Below are 21,570 nucleotides of genomic sequence, written 5' to 3' on the forward strand. Positions count from 1 at the left end.
CTCCATCTCTACTACTAAAAAAAAAAAAAAAAAAGAAGTGGGTCAGGGGACTTGTTCTCATTTCTAGAGTAAGGGACAGAAGGAGTCCAGGGGCAGGGGATATTTGCTGAGCTGATCAGGAAAGAGTCCTAGTTAAAGAGGTAGGTGCCTTAGCTGTTGACTCTAAGATAGAGTAATAGATTGTCAGCTGTATAAATCGCCTTTTGAATGTGGTTTCAACATTATTATTATTATTACTATTATTATTATTATTATTAGAGGCAAGGTCTTGCTATGTTGCCCAGGCTGGTCTCGAACTCCTGGGCTCAAGCAATATGCTCATCTCAGCCTCCCAAAGAGCTGGGATTACAGTCATGAGCCACTGTGTCTGACTGGTTTTAAATTACTTTCTTGTCAAAAGGTACATAAGACCAGGCTTGGGGCTCCCATCTATAATCCCAGTAATTTGGGAGGTAGAGGCAGGTGGATCACTTGACGCCAGGAGTTGGAGACCAGCCTGGCCAACATGGCGAAACCTGATATTTACTAAAAGTACTAAAATTAGCTGGGCATGGTGGCTGGCGCCTGTAATCCCAGCTACTTGGGAGGCTGAGGCACGAGAATTGCTTGGGAGGTCAAGGTTACAGTCAGCCGAGATCACGCCACTGCATTTCAGCCTGGGCAATAGAGTGAGACTCTGTCTCAAATAAAAGAAAAGGTACTTAAATCTCTTAAAACTTTTCTGCATCTGTTCTCTCATGTCTCTTCCTATCAGTGAGAGGTAGTGGTGCTAATAAGTGAACAGATCTGAGTTTAAATTCTGATTAGTTGATAGGGCACAGTGGCTCACGCCTGTAATCCCAGCAGTTTGGGAGGCTGAGGCTGGCAGATCACCTGAGGCCAGGAGTTCGAGACCCGCCTGGCCAACATGGCGAAACCTGATATTTACTAAAAGTACTAAAATTAGCTGGGCATGGTGGCTGGCGCCTGTAATCCCAGCTACTTGGGAGGCTGAGGCACGAGAATTGCTTGGGAGGTCAAGGTTACAGTCAGCTGAGATCACGCCACTGCATTTCAGCCTGGGCAATAGAGTGAGACTCTGTCTCAAATAAAAGAAAAGGTACTTAAATCTCTTAAAACTTTTCTGCATCTGTTCTCTCATGTCTCTTCCTATCAGTGAGAGGTAGTGGTGCTAATAAGTGAACAGATCTGAGTTTAAATTCTGATTAGTTGATAGGGCACAGTGGCTCACGCCTGTAATCCCAGCAGTTTGGGAGGCTGAGGCTGGCAGATCACCTGAGGCCAGGAGTTCGAGACCAGCCTGGCCAACATGGTGAAACCCCATCTCTACTAAAAATAGAAAAATTAGCTGGGCATGGTGGCACGCACCTGTAATCCCAGCTACTTGGGAGGTGGAGGCTAGAGGATCACTTGAACTTGGGAGGCGGAGGTTGCAGTGAGCTGAGGTTGCACCACTGCACTCCAGCCTGGGCAGCAGAGCTGGAGTGCAATAAATAAATAAATTAATTAATTCTGATTAGTTGCGCGATACTAACTGTGTGACATTGGAAATGATATTTAACCTCTCTGAGCTTGGTTTCTTTCAACTACAAAGTGCAGATAAAGAAATATATACTTCTTTCATCTGTTGCATGAGATTAATTTTAAAAAAGAAAGAAATATTTACTTCTTGGCTGGGCACAGTGGCTCATACTTGTAGTCCCAGAACTTTGGGAGTCTGAGGCAGGAGGATCACTTGAGCCCAGGAGTTCAAGACCAGCCTGGACAACATGGTGAGACCGTGCCATCTCTATAAAAAATACCAAAAAGCGAGACATGGTGGCACAGGCCTGTAGTCCTAGCTACACAGAAGGCTGAGATGGGAGGATGACTTGAGCCCAGGAGGTCGAGGCTTCAGCAAGCCATGATTGCACCACTGCACTCCATCCTGGGTGACCTTGTCTCAAAAAAAAAAGAAAAAAGAAATACATACTTCTTTCAGGATTATTGCGATGTTAAATAAAGTGCTTACGGTATGGAAAAGTACCAAGTATTGGGCCAGGCCTACAGTAGCCCCTCAAAAATGCCAGGTCCTTCTGCCTTCCAGTCACCACGACCTTTTATACTTTTGTTCTTTTGCAGTTCCCAGTCCTTAAGGTCAGTGGTGGAGCCAAATATGCTTTGTACTCTATGACTTTCTTGGAAAGGGCCCTTTATTGATTACCTTATGAATAGGTCTCTGGCCTTTCTGCAATGCTGGGGAGTAGTTGGGCAGAATTTACATGTAAATAATGCCAGGAAAACACAAAACAAAACAAAAAGGCCCCAAAGAATCCTAGAAAGACAGAGCTGGGCAAACCCTGAGGGTTCCTTTAATGCCAGGACAAAATTTAACTGGCTTGTAATGAAAGGAAAAGATAAAGATATATAGTGATTTTTGAATGACAGTTTTAAAAACTTTTTTTAAAGTATTTCTTTTATGAAAGCTTCACTATGTGAAATCTTCACTTTTGGGAGCAACTAATCTAATCTTATCTCACTTTACAGATAAGGCATGTAAAACACCTGTGTGTTATGTAATATTAGTGGTATATGAGGTGTCTTCATAAAGGCTAAGTATTTAACTATAAGTTCCTGGAGGGATGTGGTTGTGTCTCCTATTTTTTATACCCCATAATCGCAGTTTATGGCATCATGCCTGGCATGTGAGGCACCCAATAATTATCTAGCTGGGTGCGGTAGACACACCTATAATCCCAGCACTTTGGGAGCCAAGACGGGAGGATTCCTTGAGCCTAGGAGTTCAAGACCAGCCTGGGCAACAATGATACTTCGTCTCTACTAACAGTAAAATAACTTAAGCTGGGTGTGGTGGTACATGCCTGTAGTCCCAGCTACCCAGGTGGCTAAGGCAGAGGATTGCTTGAGCCTGGGAGGTCGAGGCTGCTGTGAGCCGTGATCATACCCACTGCACTCCAGCTTGGGTAACAGAGTGAGACTCTGTCTCAAAAAAAAAAAAAAAAAAAATCTATTGAATGAATAAATGAAATAGCCTGGCACTCTAGAACCTTAGATTGTAATGATATTTATTCTTACTGATAGAGCTAGTAAACTCCTCGAGGGAGCCTCTGCCCTTTATTGCCCAGTAGAACAGAATCTCTGGGTGAATGATTCCAAAGGTCAAACAGATCAAGCATTTTCAAGAAAAGATAATCCAATAACCTGAATCATAGCAGGAACTACGAGGTACTTCACTTATATTATCTCATTTAATCTTCATGGTAATCTTGCCAGGAGAGTAATCATTTGAAGCAAGAACAGGTTTAAGATTTCTTAAAAGACACAGATGTAAGTCTTTAATACAGATTGGGAAGAGGATTACTTTTTCTGTCTCAGGTTCTTCTTCAGGAAAAAGGATAAAGATTTTGAGATCGTTTAAAAGCTTTTATATAAATGCTCATTCATTGAGTTCAAATACTTTTAAAATGCCCTGGCAGTTGAAAGTTAAATAAGAAGCAAAAAAATTATTCTTCTGCCTAGAATTTTTAAGGTTATTTTCTTTAGGTAGGATTTTATTGTTTGCTATGATGTTCCGCTTTTCTTGAAATACTACAAACCAGTGTTTTCAGCTGGGTGCGGTGGCTCACACCTGTAATCTCAGCACTTTGGGAGGCTAAGGCAAGTGGATCACTTGAGGTCAGGAGTTCAAGACCAGCCTGGCTGACATGGTGAAACCCCATCTTTACTAAAAATGTAAAAATTAGCTGGGCATGGTGGCATGTGCCTGTAATCCCAGGTACTTGGGAAGCTAAGGCAAGAGAATCACTTCAACCCGGGAGGTGGAGGTTGCAGTGAGCCAGGATCACGCCACTGCACTCCAGCCTGAGCAACAGAGTGAGACTCTGTCTCAAAACAAAACAAAACAAAACAAAAAAAACTCAGTGTTTTCATATTAAATGTCTGCCGAGGCTGGGCACAGTGGCTCACACCTGTAATCCCAGCACTTTGGGAGGCGGAGGCGGGCAGATCACCTGAGGTCAGGAGTTCAAGACCAGCCTGGCCAACATGGTGAAACCCTGTCTCTACTAAAAATACAAAAATTAGCCGGGTGTGGTGGCATGCGCCTGTAGTCCCAGCTACTCGGGAGGCTGAAGCAGGAGAATCACTTGAACCTCACTTGCAGTGAGCCAAGATCACGCCACTGTACTCCAGCCTGGGCGACAGTGCAAGACTTTGTCTCCAAAAAAAAAACCAAAAATGTCTGTCGGGCACAGTGGCCCACACCTGTAATCCCAGCACTTTGGGAGGCGGAGGTGGGTGGGAGGATTGCTTGAGCCTAGGAGGTCAAGACCATTAAAAGTGAAGTCCATTACGCCTAGGCAACATGGTGTAACCTCGTCTCCACAAAAATAAAAAAAGTTAGCCAGGTGTGGTGGCACGTGCCTGTAGTCCCAGCTACTCCAGAGGCTGAGGTCGGAGGATCACCTGAGCCTGGGAAGTTGAGGCTGCAGTGAGCCATGATTGCACCTGGCAGCAGAGTGAGACTCTGTCTTGAAAAAAAGAGTTTTGTGTTGCATATATAGATTTATATTATGTAACTATATTCTATATATATATATACATACACGACTTGAGAGATAGGATGTATTTCTTTTTATAGGTTATGGTTTTTTTTTGTTTTTTTGAGACGGAGTCTTGCTTTGTCACCCAGGCTGGAATGCAGTGGTGCGATCTCAGCTCACTGCAAGCTCTGCCTCCCGGGTTCATGCCATTCTCCTGCCTCAGCCTCCCGAATAGCTGGGACTACAGGCATGTGCCACCACGCCTGGCTAAGTTTTGTATTTTTAGTAGAGACGGGATTTTGCTGTATTAGCCAGGATGGTCTTGATCTCCTGACCTTGTGATCCGCCGGCCTCAGCCTCCCATAGTGCTGGAATTACAGGCATGAGCCACTGCGCCCGGCCTAGGTTATGTTGTAAAAATGTTAGAAAAACAGTTTTGTGAATAAATGATGCCTTGCACTTTATGAGGCTCAAAAGTGTTTGTTGAATTGGATAAAGAGCTGTCTTTGTGTCATTACAACGCTGTAGCAATGAGGAACTATGCATGCTGAGCCAACTCCTGTAAAATGTCTTGTCAAGTGAGAACCTATTTGTGCTGCAGAGACTTTTCCCTTCCATAGTTAGTAATAATAATGAAAGTTTGCTTTTACAAAGTAACTATTACAAAGTTGCATTATTATTGCTAAACAGTGAAAGAGGCCGATTTGGCGGAGGGAACAATGGCAGGAAACATTTAGGAATGTAAATGTGTAACAGGGCTATGTTGCAAGGGATTTGTAGCTCTGACAATTGGGAGTTCTCTCTGGGAGAGATCCCAGTGGTCCATGACATGTAGTAATTTGAAATTTGCTGAGGCGCAAATTCAAGTACATCCTAGGAGGCTTGTGGGGAGGGAGACAGTCATTGAGCTAGTGAGCAAGCCACACCCCCTGCTCCATGTATGTGTTTAAACATGGCATGCTGTTTTTTTCTGTTCTTTGTCTTCACAGCGTAATTCCCTTCAGGTAATAGAAACTCTTTTCATCTGAAGAATGATGACGAAGTGAAAGGTGAAGCTTGAGTGAAACGTGTGTTGCAAACATAAGCCAAGGAAGATATAGGCTGTTGATAAAGGTGTGATTTCCCCAGAAAGCCAGAGCCACTATGGGACTTCATGTATCGTACAAGGGGGCAATTCCTGGTGCTCTCTTGTTGGTAGCTCTACAAGCTGTCAGGGATCAAGGCAATATTATTTGCTGCTTTTTTTTAAGAACCTGTAGGGGTGAGCATTGATTTGAGGCAATATATAATGATTGATTATATAGCCTGTAGAAGATAGAAACAGTGTGTAGAAATCGTTTAAAAAGAGGAAAAACTATATTGTATGTGTGGGGATTTGTTTGTTTGCTACTAATTCCAGTGCTTTTTGTTTTTGTTTTCTATTTATTTCTTTTGAGACCAGGTTATGAGACTGGCTAATTTTTGTATTTCTGGTAGAGACAGGGTTTCGCCCAGGCTGGTCTCGAACGCCTGGGCTCAAGCTATCCATCCACCTTGGCTTCCCAAAGTGCTGGGAATGCAGATGGAAGCATTGCCCAGCCTTCCAGTACTTTTTCATCAATTGCTTTAGGAGTGACTTTGTAAAGTTCTCTTACATTATCTGAGTAGCCAAGCTCTTTAGGATTGTGTCATCAGTCTCAAGTTTGCCCAGAGCTGGGGCTTTTCTACAAATCTTGGGGATAAGAGAGAGAGATGAAGAGTTGGAGGCAGGACAAGGATCGTCAGTGGGCAAATCAGGACCAGATTCTGCTTCTACCTTCATGTGTAGATGCTGACTCTTTTGAAAGAACTACAATAAAGTCACCTGCGGATTGACCCACATGCCTTAGCTCTGAAACACGCAAACTGGCTAACTGGGGAATCCACTCCCATACCATTCTCTAATATTTGTTCATCTAAACTTAGCATCCTGTAATGTGCTTGTGAGTCATAATTGCAATTGTAGAAAGACAGAGAAAGAGGCCTGGCACAGTGGGTCACGCCTGTAATCAGCACTTTGGGAGGCCGAGCGGGTGGATCACTTGAGGTTAGCAGTTCGAGACCAGCTTGGCCAACATGGTGAAACCCCGTCTCTGCTAAAAATACAAAAATTAGCTGAGGCTTAACTCCAGCCTGGGCAACAGAGTTAAGCCTGTGTCTCAAAGAAAGAAAGGGAAAGAAAAGAGGAGAGAGGAATGTCAATTTAATTAATTGTTTAAAAAGAGGAAAAACTGTATTGTATGTGTGTGGATTTGTCTGTTTGCTTATTAATTCCAGTGCTTTTTGTTTTTGTTTTCTATTTATGTCATTTAATTATTAATGTCATTTAATTTTTTTAATGTCATTTAATTTTAAATGAGAAATTATGCCTCATGTAAAAGTTTTTTTGTAAAAGGCTAGGCTGAGATTCATTCATCGCCTCACCATGGATGCCACCATGAGTCTAACTCTGCTCTCTCAGCTCTGCAAACACAGATGATAGATGGGCATCTCATCTGAACATCATTAGGTCCAGGGAACACTTGTCCATGCCACCCTGACTGACTTTAATCCAGTGGGTGTTTGTTGAGTGTCTGCTACCTGCAACACCAGCCAGGTGGCTTGATAGGGTAAAGACTCAAGAAATGTTAGCTTAACATATTGATGCAAGCTACTGTAGTTGGCCTTGGGGAGAAGGGAAGTATAAAAATGAGCAAAGTGTAGTCTTCATCTCCTTGAGGCTTACAATCCAGGGACAGACATGAGGACAAGTAATTATTAGTCAAGCTGACCATACTGTGTGTTATCAAGGAGGAAGGAAGTTCTATGGAAGTACAGAGGAAACAGGAGGGTAGGAAAAGCGGGAAGGCAGGGGAGGTGTCCATAGGAAAGGAACACCAGGCAACAGAAAGAACACAGGCAGAGCTGAGTGGACACCAATTGAGAAACTTGGGAATAACACCACATGGCAAGAGTGGAGAGTGGTCTGGAGCAGCATGGAGGAGGCGTGGTGGAAGATGAGGCTGGAGATGCCAGTCATTCTGAGGGTGCTTGGGGACCTGTCAGATGGTTTAGAGCAGGGAGTGAGGCATCAGATTTGTGTTTTAGAAGAAGGTGAAGAGAATGGATTGGAGTAGGGGAAATGCCATTGGGAGGCTATTGTAATGGTTCATTGGATAAATGACAGGGCTTGACCGAGAGCAGTGGAAATGAAATGGAGGTTACTCAAGAATGATTTGTCCTCGAAAGCCAATCTGTGAATTTATAATGGGCATGAACTTACCAACCACTGGAATGATTAGGTCAGCTGGCCGGAACACTACTTTTAAAAGTGAAGTCCATTAATAATCAAAAGATTACTGGCTGAAAGTGAAGTGAAGGCAAAAGGAGTTGGATGGTCTGAGAGGACCTTTTACCCCATCGATAGCAGTTTTTACATAGCAGTAATACTAAAGCTTAGTCTCTGGTGGGTTGTTGTTCTCTCTGGAGAGATACTTGGCCTGCCACAAAAGGAGGAGCTGCTCCTCTGGCCAGCACTGGACAGAAGCTGGCCCGCATATTCCAGGATCTTTGGTTTGCAAGAAAGTGAGCTTGCTCAGATGAGCAGGTAGAATGAGGAATAATTGTAAGGAAAGGAAATATTCCAACTCCAAAGCTAGAAAGCCAGCCAGGCCTCAGGGGGCTCAGATATCAACACTTTCTCCTCCCTTCTCCCCTCCATGCCCAGTGAGAATCTGCTTTCTTCCCCTCTACCCCAATCACTGGTCCTTCTGAGTCCATGCACTTACATGGGCCCCATTACCACTTCTCCAAAATGGTGGCCTTGCCCCCTAGGCTTTCTAGCCTTGTAGTCTGCTCCTCACAGCTGACCCAGTCTCTGTGTCCCAAGTGCTAATACCCAGAAGAGAGGATCCTAATGGTCCAGGTTGGGTCAGATGTCTTTCTCTAAGCAGGCTAAAGATGTGATGTGACAGATATTTTGAGAAAAAACAAAATGGTAGTAAAGAATGGGTAACTCTAATATATTTTAAACATTTCTAGACTTCGTGTTAACCCAGTGTATTGGTTGTCTATTACTATATAACAAGGCACCCTAAAATGTAGCAGCTTAAAACAGCAAGCATTTATTACATCACAGTTCTGTGGGTCAGGAATGCAAGAAGAGCTTAGATGAGTGTTTTTGTCTCAGGGTCTCTCACGAGTTTATAGTTAAGCTGGCCCCTGGGGCTGCAGTCCTGTGAAGGGTAGGCTGGGGATGATCTGTTTCCAAGCTCACCCATGAGGCGGTCTGGCTACCAGCAGGATGCCTAAGCTATTAGCTATTGGCTGGAGACCTCAGTTCCTCACCACGTGGGTCTGTCCATAGACTGTCTGAGTGTCCTCATGACATGGTAGCCAGCTTCTCCCAGAGCGAGTGATCCAGAGAGCACCCAAGATGAGAAGCTTCTGCCCTATCCTATTGGTCACCCAGACCAACCCTGGTACACAGTAGGAGGGAGGATGCACAGGGGTGAGAATACCAAGAGGTGAGGCTTGCTAGGGGCCATCTTGGAAGTTAGTTACCATATCTGGTCAAGAAACATTTCTTCTTTTTGTTTTATTTTTTTGAGACAGAGTCTCGCTCTGTCACCCAGGCTGGAGTGTGGTGGCGTGATCTCTGCTCACTGCAACCTCCGCCTCCCAGGCTCAAGAGACTCACCTGCCTCAGCTTTCCTCTATAACTGAGGCAGGAGTTTCCCAAGTAACTGAGAAAGAAACATTTCTTTAGTGCCTACTGTGTGCCAAGTGCTGGGACTGGGAGCTACATGACACAGAGTTTCTGTCCTAGAGCATCAAGCTCACTGTCTGGACTGGAGAAGCCTCACACAAACACAATACCATGTGTGCTCGGAGCCCTCACCTCTGCCCACCGACCTTCCATACTGCTACCATATTTATCCTCATGGAATTCAAATCTGTTCATAGCATTCTCTTATTGTGTCCTGTTTGTCTAGAATTTTTTTGTTCAAAAATTTAAAGATGACCACCACAGTAAGAAATACACTTATATTACAAACCAGTGCATATATACACAGACACATTTATAACTGAAACAGATTTCCCAAGTTTACACCCTTACTGCTTGTATGTATTCTGGTATCTTCTGATCTAGGCTGTTTCATTTTTTATAAAAGCTGGTCACAGTCTCATGACTGGCACAGCCTACTGCATTGTGACCTGCAGTGTGAAAAGCAGCGGCCTACGGATCATCCACACCCTTCCATGATCTGCAAAGCCCCTCATCATCTGCCTGTCCCCCTCATTTATATTTAAGGACTTCGCCACATACACTCTCTTAGGTTCCTCTACCAGGAGCTCTCTTCTGCCTTTCCCCATGTGATTTGGAGAACTCTTACTCATTCTTTAAAACCCAGCTTTAAAGTATCTCCTGTTCTTCCCTCTCTTCGTTTTTTGTTTTGTTTTGTTTTTTAAGACAGGGTCTCGCTCTGTCACCCAGCCTGGAGTGCAGAGGCATGATCTCGGCTCACTGCAACCTTCGCCTCTTGGGTTCCAGCGATCCTCATGCCTCAACCTCCCGAGTAGCTGGGATTACAGGCACGTGCCATCATGCCCGGCTAATATTATTATTATTATTATTATTATTTTATTTATTTATTTATTTATTTAGACGGAGTCTTGCTCATATTGCCCAGACTGGAGTGCAGTGGTGCAATCTCAGCCCACTGCAACCTCTGCCTCCCAGGTTCAAGCGATTCTCCTCCCTCAGCCTCCAGAGTAGCTGGGATTACAGGCACCTGCCACCACGCCCAGCTAATTTTTTGTATTTTTAATAGAGACGGGGTTTCACCATGTTGGCCAGGCTGGTCTCGAACTCCTGACCTCAAGTGATCCACCCGCCTCGACCTCCCAAAGTGCTGGGATTACAGGCATGAGCCACCCCGCCCGGTGTTTTTGTTTTTTTCAGTCTGGAGTGCAGTGGCGCGATCTCCACTCACTGCAGCCTCCACCTCCCGAGTTCAAGTGATTCTCCTGCCTCAGCCTACCGAGTAGCTGGGATTCCAGGTGCCTGCCACCACGCCCCGCTAATTTTTGTATTTTTAGTAGAGACGGGGTTTCACTACGTTGGCCACGAACTCCTGACCTCAAGCGATCCGCCTGCCTCGGCCTTACAAAGTGCTGGGATTACAGGCGTGAGCCACCGCGCCCGGCCCTCCCCTCTCTTTGAACAGGATTGCCTACTCTGTCCTCCGACTCCCAGAGCTTTTCACTGACACCTGGGGACTGCTGGGTCCCTCCTCCTCTCCTAGCCTGCCCAGGGCCACCCCAAACCTGCAATAGATTTTCATTTATCTCTGTAAGAACGTTTACAAGGACATGGAGCAAATTAGCATCACACAAATGACGATGCTGCAAATGAGCCGTGTACAGGGTTGGCGGGTGTTGCAGGCAGGTTTCCTGTCGTTGGCGCCACGTGCTGCAGAAAGAGGACCCCTCCCCCTGCGGGCCGCCGCTGCGCCAGTGCATCCATCACAGGTACAATTCGCACCGGAACTTGCGGCCCGGCTTCATTACGTGATGCTTTTTAGCTGCTCTGGTTTCTTTTTGTTTTTCTACTTTTCTCATTTGTTTGTGTTGTTAGGGACAGCCTAGTGAGAAATTGAACTTCAGGCTGCGCAGATAGAAAGGCCTCTATATCTGCATCCCCACCCCTGCGGGGGTGGCGGGGGGGGGGGTGGGGGGGGTCCTGTCTGAAGTGGTAGGGAAGGAGGGTTTTGAGGTTTTTGACTATTTGCTTGCAAGTATCTAAGTAAGAGATTTGTTTGCCCACATTTGCACTCTCTTGGCTAGCAACCCGACAAAATATTTTCTGATGGTTTTTCGTGTATGTGGTTTTTGTTTTTGAGGGAGAGAATAATAAACACCTTGGTTAAATTGTACTGAGATACAATGGCTGTTTTTAAAAATTGCTGTTAACTGAAGGGTTGAAGCTAGTATAATTCCCAGGCTCAGCCTCTTGGGAGGCTGAGTCTCCAATAGCATAGTCTCCAATAGACTATGCTGTGAATTGTAACCAGAAAAGAAAAAAAAATTAGACACGAGCAAAAGCAATTAAAGTATTCTCCAATATTCGCATTTCTGCATTTGTCAACAGCTGTGGAACTGTCACAAGATATGCCGATTTGGTTGTGGTATGTGCCTGTCTGGGGAGGGGAGGAGGAGGATGAAGGTAGACTGTAAACAAATCATTATTGTAAAGTGATCAGTGGGTAATAGAGGTGTGTATAGAGTGCATAGAGAAGGGACTCACTCATTTTAAGCAATGTTTTTCTGGGGTCACCTCCATTAGTGAATCATGAAATCCTTTTACCAAGTGCCTAACAGCATTTGAAAAAATAAAGACAATATAGAATGAAATACATCAAGATGCATCCTCCATAGTAGGTTTAGATTTTTTTTTTCGAAAACCTTTGTTTCAATTATATATCTACTGAATTACAATGTGAAATGTGTTTCTTGGGATTGAGTCTCAAGCAAAGATGTTTGAAAGCCACTGAGGTAGGTGACGGGAGAAGGCTTCCCAGAGGAGGTGGCATTGGAGCTGGGCCTTGAAGAATGGTGGACTTTTGCCACAGGAAAAGGGAATTCCAGGCAGAGGGGAAAGGATATGTCCAAATCTAGATCTGTTTGTTCAGGGGCAGGGGATTCTCTGTAAAGGGACCACAGGGTACTAGGAGAGGACTGGCTCGAGATGTGCTGGGGGAGGCAGGTGGAGCCAATTACCGAGCCACTTGAAAGTACATATACCACTTCTCAGCTTGCCCTAGAAATTCCCATTCTCTGGTTATGGATTTGGGTTTGGGAATCTGTACTTGCAATAAACATCCCTGGGCAGTGAGGCAGTGAGGCAGTGAGGTGCTGATGAAGGTGTGACACAACCAGCTCTAGAATCTAGAAAGATGATCTTTGTAGCAATTTGGATAGGAGATCAATGGGAGGCCAAGCAATAGGAGGACCTGAATTCAGGTGATGGTAATTGGCAAAGAATTACCATTGAGGGAGGATGGTATTCGAGGGAGATTTTGGAAGTGAGTTTTGTAGGGACCAAGGGAAAGCTTCACCTCCGCCCTGTGAAAGTTTGCTGAAAATGAACTGTCAGTAGACAGATTAAGAGGAGAAAAGACATAAAAATTTATTTAATATTTAACATGTATAGCATGGGGGAATAGCAGGAGAATGATTACCCAATAACCCAATGAGGTCCAGGTGCCTAAGTACCCTTCTTCATAGGAGAAGGGGAGATGGGGAGTGGAGCAATTTTTTTTTTTTTTTTTTTTTGAGACAGAGTCTTGCTCTGTTGCCTGGGCTGGAGTGCAATGGCACGATCTCGGCTCACTGCAACCTCTGCCTCCTGGGTTCAAGGGATTCTTCCGCCTCAGCCTCCTGAGTAGCTGGGATTACAGGCACCCGCCATCATGCCCATGTAATTTTTGTATCTTTGTAGAGACAGGGTTTTACCATGTTGGCCAGGGTGGTCTTGAACTCCTGACCTCAGGTGATCCACCCACCTCAGCCTCCCAAAGTGCTAGGATTACAGTCGTGAGCCACTGCGCCTGGCTGCAATTTAAAAAAAAATTTTAAAAATACAAAGCATCGCCATGTTGCCCAGGCTGGTCTCGAACTCCTGGGCTCAAGCAATTCTCTAGCCTAGGCCTCCTAAAGTGCTGGGATTATAGGCAAGAGCCACCTTGGCCAGCCTTTTTTGTTTGTTTGTTTGTTTTTTTTGTGAGACAGAGTCTCGCTCTGTCGCCGAGGCTAGAGTGCAGTGGCACGATCTCAGCTCACTGCAACCTCTGCCTCCTGGGTTCAAGCAATTCTCATGCCTCAGCATCCCGAGTAGCTGCGATTACAGGCACCCGCCGCCACGCCCGGCTAATTTTTGTATTTTTAGTAGAGACAGGGTTTCTTGATGTTGGCCAGGCTGGTCTCAAACTCCTGACCTCAGGTGACCCATCTGCCTCGGCTTCCCAAAAGTGCTGGGATTACAGGCATGAGCCACCGTGCCCAGCTGGCCAGCCTGTTTTTGGGGATGATGGCCCATTGCAGCTTTGACCTCCTGGGCTTAAGTGATCAGAGCAATTTTGAAGGGTAGCAAATGATTTTTAAGAAGAATAAATGGTCCAGGGGACAGAAATTATTTTGTAAATGATTGTTCTGGAATTTGAGTGAGAGGCAGACATTATCTTGTGAAAAAACCCGTCCAGATGTGATTGCATTTCTCAGTCTTTTCTGTGACAAATAATGAGATTTCAGAGAGGAGACCTAAGGCAATTATGTTTCTCTTTTGGGGTCCAGTAGTTAAGGGAACTTCAGAGAACATCCTGTGCTTTGAGAGAGACAGAGGACTGAAAGATAGGGGTTTGGAGGAGGAGAGGTCAGAGAGACCTTGAGGCCGATTCTTTAGTTCATCATATCAGGGTGCCATCTTTCAAGCTATCATTTTTCTGAGCTCCAACAGCTCCATGGTTTGAGGGAGAATGAGAAGGAATCATAGACAATTGAAAAATACCCAGGGGTTGGTCTAGGTGAAAGGCGGGTGTTACAAACATGCATAAAGACTAGAGAGGAAGAGCAAATTCAGAAGGGAAGATGATTACTTGAGTTTTGGTGCTTGCATGTGGTGGGACAGGAGTAACTCATCGCATTTTCACCAGGCTGTGTGCGAAATATCCTTTCAGAGCATCAGTGCCCTTTGCTCTGACCGCCAATCTCTGAACATCCTCCTGATTGTCTTAGACCTGACTCAACCTGACTCAGGATTGATAAATACACCTAACTAGTAGTTGATTGGTATGATTTATAGTGACAGAGATATATAAACATTTGGAGTATAAGAGTACTTGTACCTTTGCTCAGGGTGTCACTTTTACAGTATTAGGGCCCCTGGGAAATGGAACTAGTAATTGGAAGATTTAGGAAAGAAAGAATTATATGGTCTAAGGGTATTTCATCAGGCTCTAAAAAGTGCTCAACTAAGAATGTGGCTCTTTAGTGATCAGAATACTTGTGGGGGTCACACAGTGTCTCCACTCCCATAGTTTTTTTTTTTTCTTTATTGTCAAGGATATTTCTTGGTGCCTGCTTAGTACATACTTATTTCCTTGTCTTCCACTCACATTTACGAGTCATCTTTTTCAGAGTGGTTCCTTTTTTTTTTTTTTTTTTTTTTTTGAGACAGTTTCACTCTTGTTGCCCAGGCTGGAGTGCAGGGGCACGATCTCGACTAACTGCAACCTCCACCTCCCAGGTTCAAGCGATTCTCCTGTCTCGGTCTCTCAAGTAGCTGGGATTACAGGTGCCCGCCACCACACCCAGCTAAATTTTGTATTTTTGGTAAAGACCGGGTTTCACCATGTTGGCCAGGCTGGTCTTGAGCAATCCTGACCTCAGGTGATCCGCCCGCTTCAGCCTCCCAAAGTGCTTGGATCACAGGCATGAGCCACTGCGCCTGGCCAGAGTAGTTCCTTCTTCAGATGTTTTACCTCTTAGTAGTTTCATTTTCAGAAAGCACACTGACATTTATTGGGCAAGTCCCTTTACATGGGTGTTCTATCTTAGAGACTGACTTTCTCACCAAGCTCCAAGTGTGGTTTGTAGTAGCACCTTCAAGCCTGATTATGTGACCTCCATTCTACTTCCTCTCCACTCCCCCATCCTCCTGGGCAGGTGGAATAGAAGGAATGCTCTATTTAGGAGAGTTAAAGAGTTCTGATAGAATACCAGGGGGACCTGGGAGCCAGTGAATGGCACATCCTGGGCATGCCTTCCAGCAGCATGTGGTGCCCCCCTAACCTGATGGCTGTCCTCCCCCCAACATACTCTGTGGGGAAACAGTCTACATGGGTAAGACAGGAAGGCCAGCGGGAGTGCAGAATGCTTTTTTTTTTTTTATTAACAGCTCTGCTATATTGTATTAATTCCTTATCCTTGTACTGAAAGCTTGTAGGAGTTCAGATTTTTTTTAAGTCTGTCAAGGAAAATAACCAGCTTGAAACATGTCATTTAATATAGAGACAAATAGCTTTAGTCCTCTACAAGGATGATGTGAAGTGTTTAAATTCATATATTGAATAAAATAATGTAGGCAAGGTATTGAAAACATTTGTAATCACTCCAATAAATTGCTTAGCATTGCTTTGAAAATAATTCCGTGGTACTTTTAATAACAACAGCAACCACAACAATAATGGCATCTGTTATTCAATACTATATATGGGACACAGAAGCAAATGTTTTTTATTTTATTTATTTATTTTGAGTCAGAGTCTTGCTCTGTCACCCAGGCTGGAGTGCAATGGTGCAATCTCAGCTCACTGCAACCTCCGCTTCCTGGATTCAAGCAATTCTCCTGCCTCAGCCTCCCGAGTAGCTGGGATTATAGGCACCCACCACCACACCTGGCTAATTTTTGTATTTTTAGTAGAGATGAGGTTTCACCATATTGACCAGGCTGGTCTCTTGGCCAGGCTGGTCTCGAACTCCTGACCTTGTGATCCGCCTACCTTGGCCTCCCAAAGTGCTGGGATTACAGTCATGAGCCACTGAGCCTGGCCCTTATTTTTATTATTTATTTTATTTTATTTTTGAGACAGGGTCTTGCTCTGTCACCCAGGCTGGAGTGCAGTGGCTTGATCATGGCTCACTACAGACTCAACCTCCCAGACTCAAGTGATCCTCCCACCCCAGCCTCCCAAGTAGCTGGGACCACAGGCACATGCAACTATGCCCAGCTAATTTTTGTATTTTTTGTAGAAATGGGATCTGACCATGTTGCCCAGGCTGGTCTCAAACTCCTGGGCTCAAGTGACCCTACTGCCTCAGCCTCCCAAAGTGTTAGGATTACAGGCGTGGGCCACCGTACCTGGCCAAAGCAAAGGTTTTATATACTTAATATTATTGAACTCTCCTCCAAGCAGCCTGAGATATAGTTATTACTATCTCCATTTTACAGATGAGGAAACTTAGGTGAGAGAAATTTTTAAACTAGGCCAAAATCACATGGCTAAAAAATGGCAGTGATAAAACTGGAGAGAGAGAACTCTAAACCATTAGGCTGTATAGTACTGCCTGTAATCAACTGGGCAATGGTTTTACATGGTTTAAGGAGAGTTACTTTACCCCCTTAATATATGGGTCTCTAGATAGAGATACGCTAATTTCTTGTAGATCTTGTGGACTGGGCTATGTTGCTTTTATTGCAAAAGCATTGATTGTGAGCAAACTATATACAAAATTACTCTGCTAGGCTCTTAGAGAATTTAAGGATGGAGATGATGGTCTGGCATCCTTGAGGAGCTCCCTATCCAGGAGGGAACATAAGAGAAACATATTAGGTTGAATCATAGGAGATTGCCATTGAATGTTCACATGGGAAGATCTCACAGGGCTTAACCTGACACATAACTAAAATAAGGCAGTACAGTTGAATGTATTGAACTCTCATTATGTTTCAGACACCATGCTAAACATTTTACACTAGTTCCTGAACGCTTAAAATAACTCTCAGAGGTGGGTACTATAATCATCCCCATTTTATAGATGAGGAAGTTGAAGCCTTGAGTGGTGAAATGACTTGCCCAAAGCCACACACCTGGTAAGTGACAAAATTAGAATTTGAACCCAGGTCAGTCTGAATACAGAGCCAGTACACTTAAACCTCAGAATATAAGTACCTCTATAGGTACAAATAAAGGTATATACCTTATTTATGCACACCGATAATTTAAAAAATTTTGTTTCGCAAACACTCTATGGAACACTTACTAACTCTTCTGGTATGTGTTGGTATTTCTGTGATCTGGATACATCTGGTCATGCATATCACTACTCAATCTCCAGCATTTTCATTCTCCACTTCTGAGAATGTTTAACCAACCAAGGGGAACATTTGGAGGGAAAAAAAGAAAAACACTTTCACTTTTCATTGTTATGTGGACACTGGGCCTGTTTATTTGGAGGTCCAAGCATGTGTTAGAACATTTCAATTATATTTCCATCCTCTTTTTTTTACTGTCCAGTTGCCTTTCTTTCTATGGGAAATCTTTCAGATGGGAATCATAGGAGTGGCCATTTTATTGTACATAATTAAATTGTAGAGAATACAATTAAAGCTATTTGCATATAGTAAAGCCATTTTAAGAACTTTCCTCTTAAAAAGTTTTCTAACCTTACATTCACTACCAAAATCCTGTCTATATAAACTATAATTTTAAATTTTAATATACAAAGCATATCCCTCATTTAAGTGAAGTTTTGTAATAATCTGGGGAAAAAGTTGTTTTTGTTTTGCCATATTATTAAATAATTACAATTTTGGTTGTACCTGGAGAATCTGAAATTCTCCTACTGCGTCCCAGTATTTTGTAAACTCCTCCAGATTTAAAATTAGGTTGGACAACTGGCATTCTCAAAGTAGGTCTTTACTAATTAGACAGTTGTCCCCTCTGTACCACACCACTGGACTCTAATGTTAACATTGAAACAGCAAAGACTGCCTGTCCCAAAGATCCTTTTTAGGCCTGACAGAGGGTGAGTTTTGGGGTCAGCCAGACTTGGTTCTCCTGTCTGCCCTTATTAGACTGATGTTCCCAGGCAAATTACTGAAACTATTCTATTGGGAACCTCATTTACAAAATCAAGATAATTAAACCTTATTCTTCGGGTTTGAGTGAAAGTTCATATGATAATGTGTATAAGTATCTAGCATAGTGCCTGGTGGCACTTGGAAGACCTTCAATAAATGTCAATGTTCTTGTATTTGGACATTCTCTTAAAAAAGCCTGCAATGCCCTAAGCTCTTTATGAGTATATAAATTCAGCTTTGTTAGGTCATTTTTTAAAGTCAGATTTCGGTTTCCTTGCAATTCTGGCTGACTTCAGAGGATAGCTTTCCGAAATCCATTACTATTTTATTGGAGGGCCCAGCACCGTGGCTTAACACTTGTAATGCCAGCAGTTTGAGAGGCTGAAGCAGAAGGATCACTTGATCCCAGGAGTTCAAAACTCACAGGGCAACAAAGCAAGACCCTGTCTCTTGTTTTTTGCGGGGTAGGGGAGGGACGGAGTCTTGCTCTGTCACCCAGGCTGGAGTGCAATGGCTCAATCTTGGCTCACTGCAACCTCCACCTCCCGGGTTCAAGAAATTCTCCTGCCTCAGCCTCCTGAGTAGTTGGGATTACAGGCGCCTGCCACCACACCTGGCTAAATTTTTTTTTTTTTTTTTTTTTTGTATTTTTGGTAGAGATGGGGTTTCGCCATGTTGGTCAGGCTGGACCCCTGTCTCTAAAAAACTAAAAAAATTGGCTGAGTGTGCTGGTGTGCACTTATATTCCCAGCTACTAGGAAGGCTGAGGCTAGAGGATTCCTGGGGCCCAGGAGTTCCATCCAGGCTGTAGTGAGATATGATCATTCCTCTGCACTCCAGCCTGAGTGACAGAGGGAGATCCTGTCTCAAGAAAAACACACACACACACACTCACACATATATATCATTGGAGCTGTGGAGCAACAGCTGTAAAACTTGCTTGGTGGGTCCTAATTGCAATGCATAATATATGGACTCTTGAAATGTAATTCTTAGAAATGGGTATTATAATTACATCCCAGCCAATCCAAAGGCAACTTAAAACATGTTTAAAAAATTTTCCAAGCCAATTAGAAAACTGGTTGGTCCAACCATCAAGTGTAGAGAAATATGCTAATTTATGCAAAGATTACTGTGCCAAGAAGCCCTTGGCTGCATTTGAAGCAAAATATCTGAGAAAACACCTCGATGATACTGTGTAATACTAAATCACTGAATGTATTTTTAAGGCACATTTAAATATAAAGCATACATTATGAATGATAGAATGGCAGTACCAGAACCAGATATAGTGTTTTTCTTTGTTTTTTGAGACAGAGTCTCGCTCTGTTGCTTAATCTCAAGTGATTCTCGTGCCTCAGCCTCTCTGTAGTAGCTGGGACTACAGGCGCATGCCACCATGCCTGGCTAATTTTTGTATTTTTGGTAGAGATGGGGTTTCACCATGTTGACCAGGCTGCTCTTGAACTCCTGGCCTCAAGTGATCCTCCCATCTTGGCCTCCCAAAGGGATTGCAAGCGTGAGCCACTGCACCCAGCCAGATCTTTTTTATTACTTTTTAGAGACAGGGTCTCACTCTGTCAGCCTGCCCATAGCTCACTGCAGCCTCCAACTTGTGGGCTCAAGCAGTCCTCTTGCCTCAGCCTCCCCAGTAGCTGGAACTACAGGCATGTGCCACACATACCTGGCTAATTTTTAATTTTTTTTTAGAGATGGGATCTCGTGCCATGTTGCCCAGGCTGGTCTCAAACTTCTAACCTCAAATGATCCTCCTCCCTTAGCCTCCCAAAGGGCTAGGATTACAGGCTTGAACCACTGTACCCTGACTAAAAAGATCTTCTGTGTTGAATATGACAACATTGTATGCCCACCCCAACAGATTTAATTTATGCAACATGGTCTAGTTACAGTATCCTTATATATGCAAGAAAGATGTACTACCATTACATTTTTTTTTAATGCTTAAGGGGATATAGAAGCCATACAACAATTTCATTTAAATAATTTTAATCTAGAGAGAGTTTTATTGAGAACTCACCAAATATCTGGGAGAGATGGGCTTGAGCCATTTGAGAATAGCTACTCCATAGGCAGAGCAGCTGAGTATTCTGTTTATCAGCAGGATCCTATTGCTATATGCATTACAAATGAATTTTAAAACAATTTATAATATTTCTAAGGCTTAATATGTATTTTTTAAAACCTGAATTACATTCTGTACAATTCACCTTTTACCTATCCTTGATGTTTATTTAAAATAAAAGACAACAAAACCCCCCGTATATTTTGTGGGCATTTGTAGTTAACCTAGACTACAAAGGCACCTGCTCCCACTCCAGGCCACATAATGTTGTTGTTTTGTTTTGTTTTTGTTTTTGTTTGAGTCTTGCTGTGTGGCCCAGGCTAGAGTGCAATGCGTGATCTCGGCTCACTGCAACCTTTCTCTCCCGGGTTCAAGCGATTCTCCTGCCTCAGCCTCCCGAGTAGCTGGGATTACAGGAGCCCACCACCACGCCCAGCTAATTTTTGTATTTTTAGTAGAGACAGGGTTTCACCATGTTGTCCAGACTGGTCTCGAACTGCTGACCTCAGGTGATCCACTCGCCTCGGCCTCCCAAAGTGCTCGAATTACAGGCGTGAGCCACCGCGCCCGGCCTGGGCGACATAATTTAAATACTTTGGATACTAGATGGTTTACAGAGAAGTTTCAACAATTTGAGATTTGAGATTAAAAATGGGTGGTAGTTATACTTGGACCAAAGAATGTTAAAAGATTGACTAGCTCTCTTTTAAGAATGAGGGGGTTATGTAATGAAAATTCCGCAAATATGGAGATAAAAGATATCTACATAAAGAGAAGGCAGTAGAAAATGAATGTTTTGAGAACGATTTACTCTGCCTCACCTTCCTTTTAGTCACTGAAGTTTTTTGTTTTCCTTTTTAATGTTCACGTACGGGCTTCACAGGTAAGGTTTCAAGAATTTTGGAATGGACAAAGAGTGTTGCTAAGGAAAGCTTAGCACATTTGAAAGTTAGGATGAACCAGTTATTTGCCTAATAACTAAGTTAAAAGTGGTTTTGGTTTTTAAAAAGCATATGCAAAACGTATTTACTGAGGCTTGCTCTAATTAGAGTTCTAAACAAATCTTGTAGGGTTTTTTTTTTGTCTTTAATCTCCCCCCTTCCCGTGTCAAGCTAAAACTGGGTGTGGGTGTGGGTGTGTGTGTGTGTGTGTGTGTGTGTAGAGAGGGAGCCTGCAAGAGAATTAGCACGCACCTCGGGGATCTTAATAATTTTTTTAAAGCCAAATAAAACTGTTTCTTGAATAAACCAATACATTTCTGAAGTTAAAAAGAATCCCAAAGGAAACAGGAATGAACATCCTTGCAG

General features: G+C 43.6%; 1 protein-coding gene across 5 annotated transcripts in view; it reads left to right on the forward strand.

Moving 5' to 3' along the window:
- Positions 1–21,570, forward strand: part of BICRAL (BICRA like chromatin remodeling complex associated protein) — a 116,820-nt gene that overhangs the window by 14,386 nt on the left and 80,864 nt on the right. For 2 of the 5 annotated variants that reach the window (XM_024248868.3, XM_063725234.1), the window contains exon 1: positions 4,724–5,654. The exons of 2 other annotated variants lie outside the window; for them this stretch is intronic. The gene's annotated coding sequence lies outside the window, so the exon portion shown is untranslated. Of the gene's footprint in view, positions 1–4,723; positions 5,655–21,570 lie in introns of those variants that run through there. One more of the 5 variants, XM_054557510.2, reaches the window with a different exon arrangement.

This window comes from Pongo abelii, chromosome 5, assembly GCF_028885655.2.
Source record: "Pongo abelii isolate AG06213 chromosome 5, NHGRI_mPonAbe1-v2.0_pri, whole genome shotgun sequence".
NCBI classification, from domain to species: domain Eukaryota; kingdom Metazoa; phylum Chordata; class Mammalia; order Primates; family Hominidae; genus Pongo; species Pongo abelii.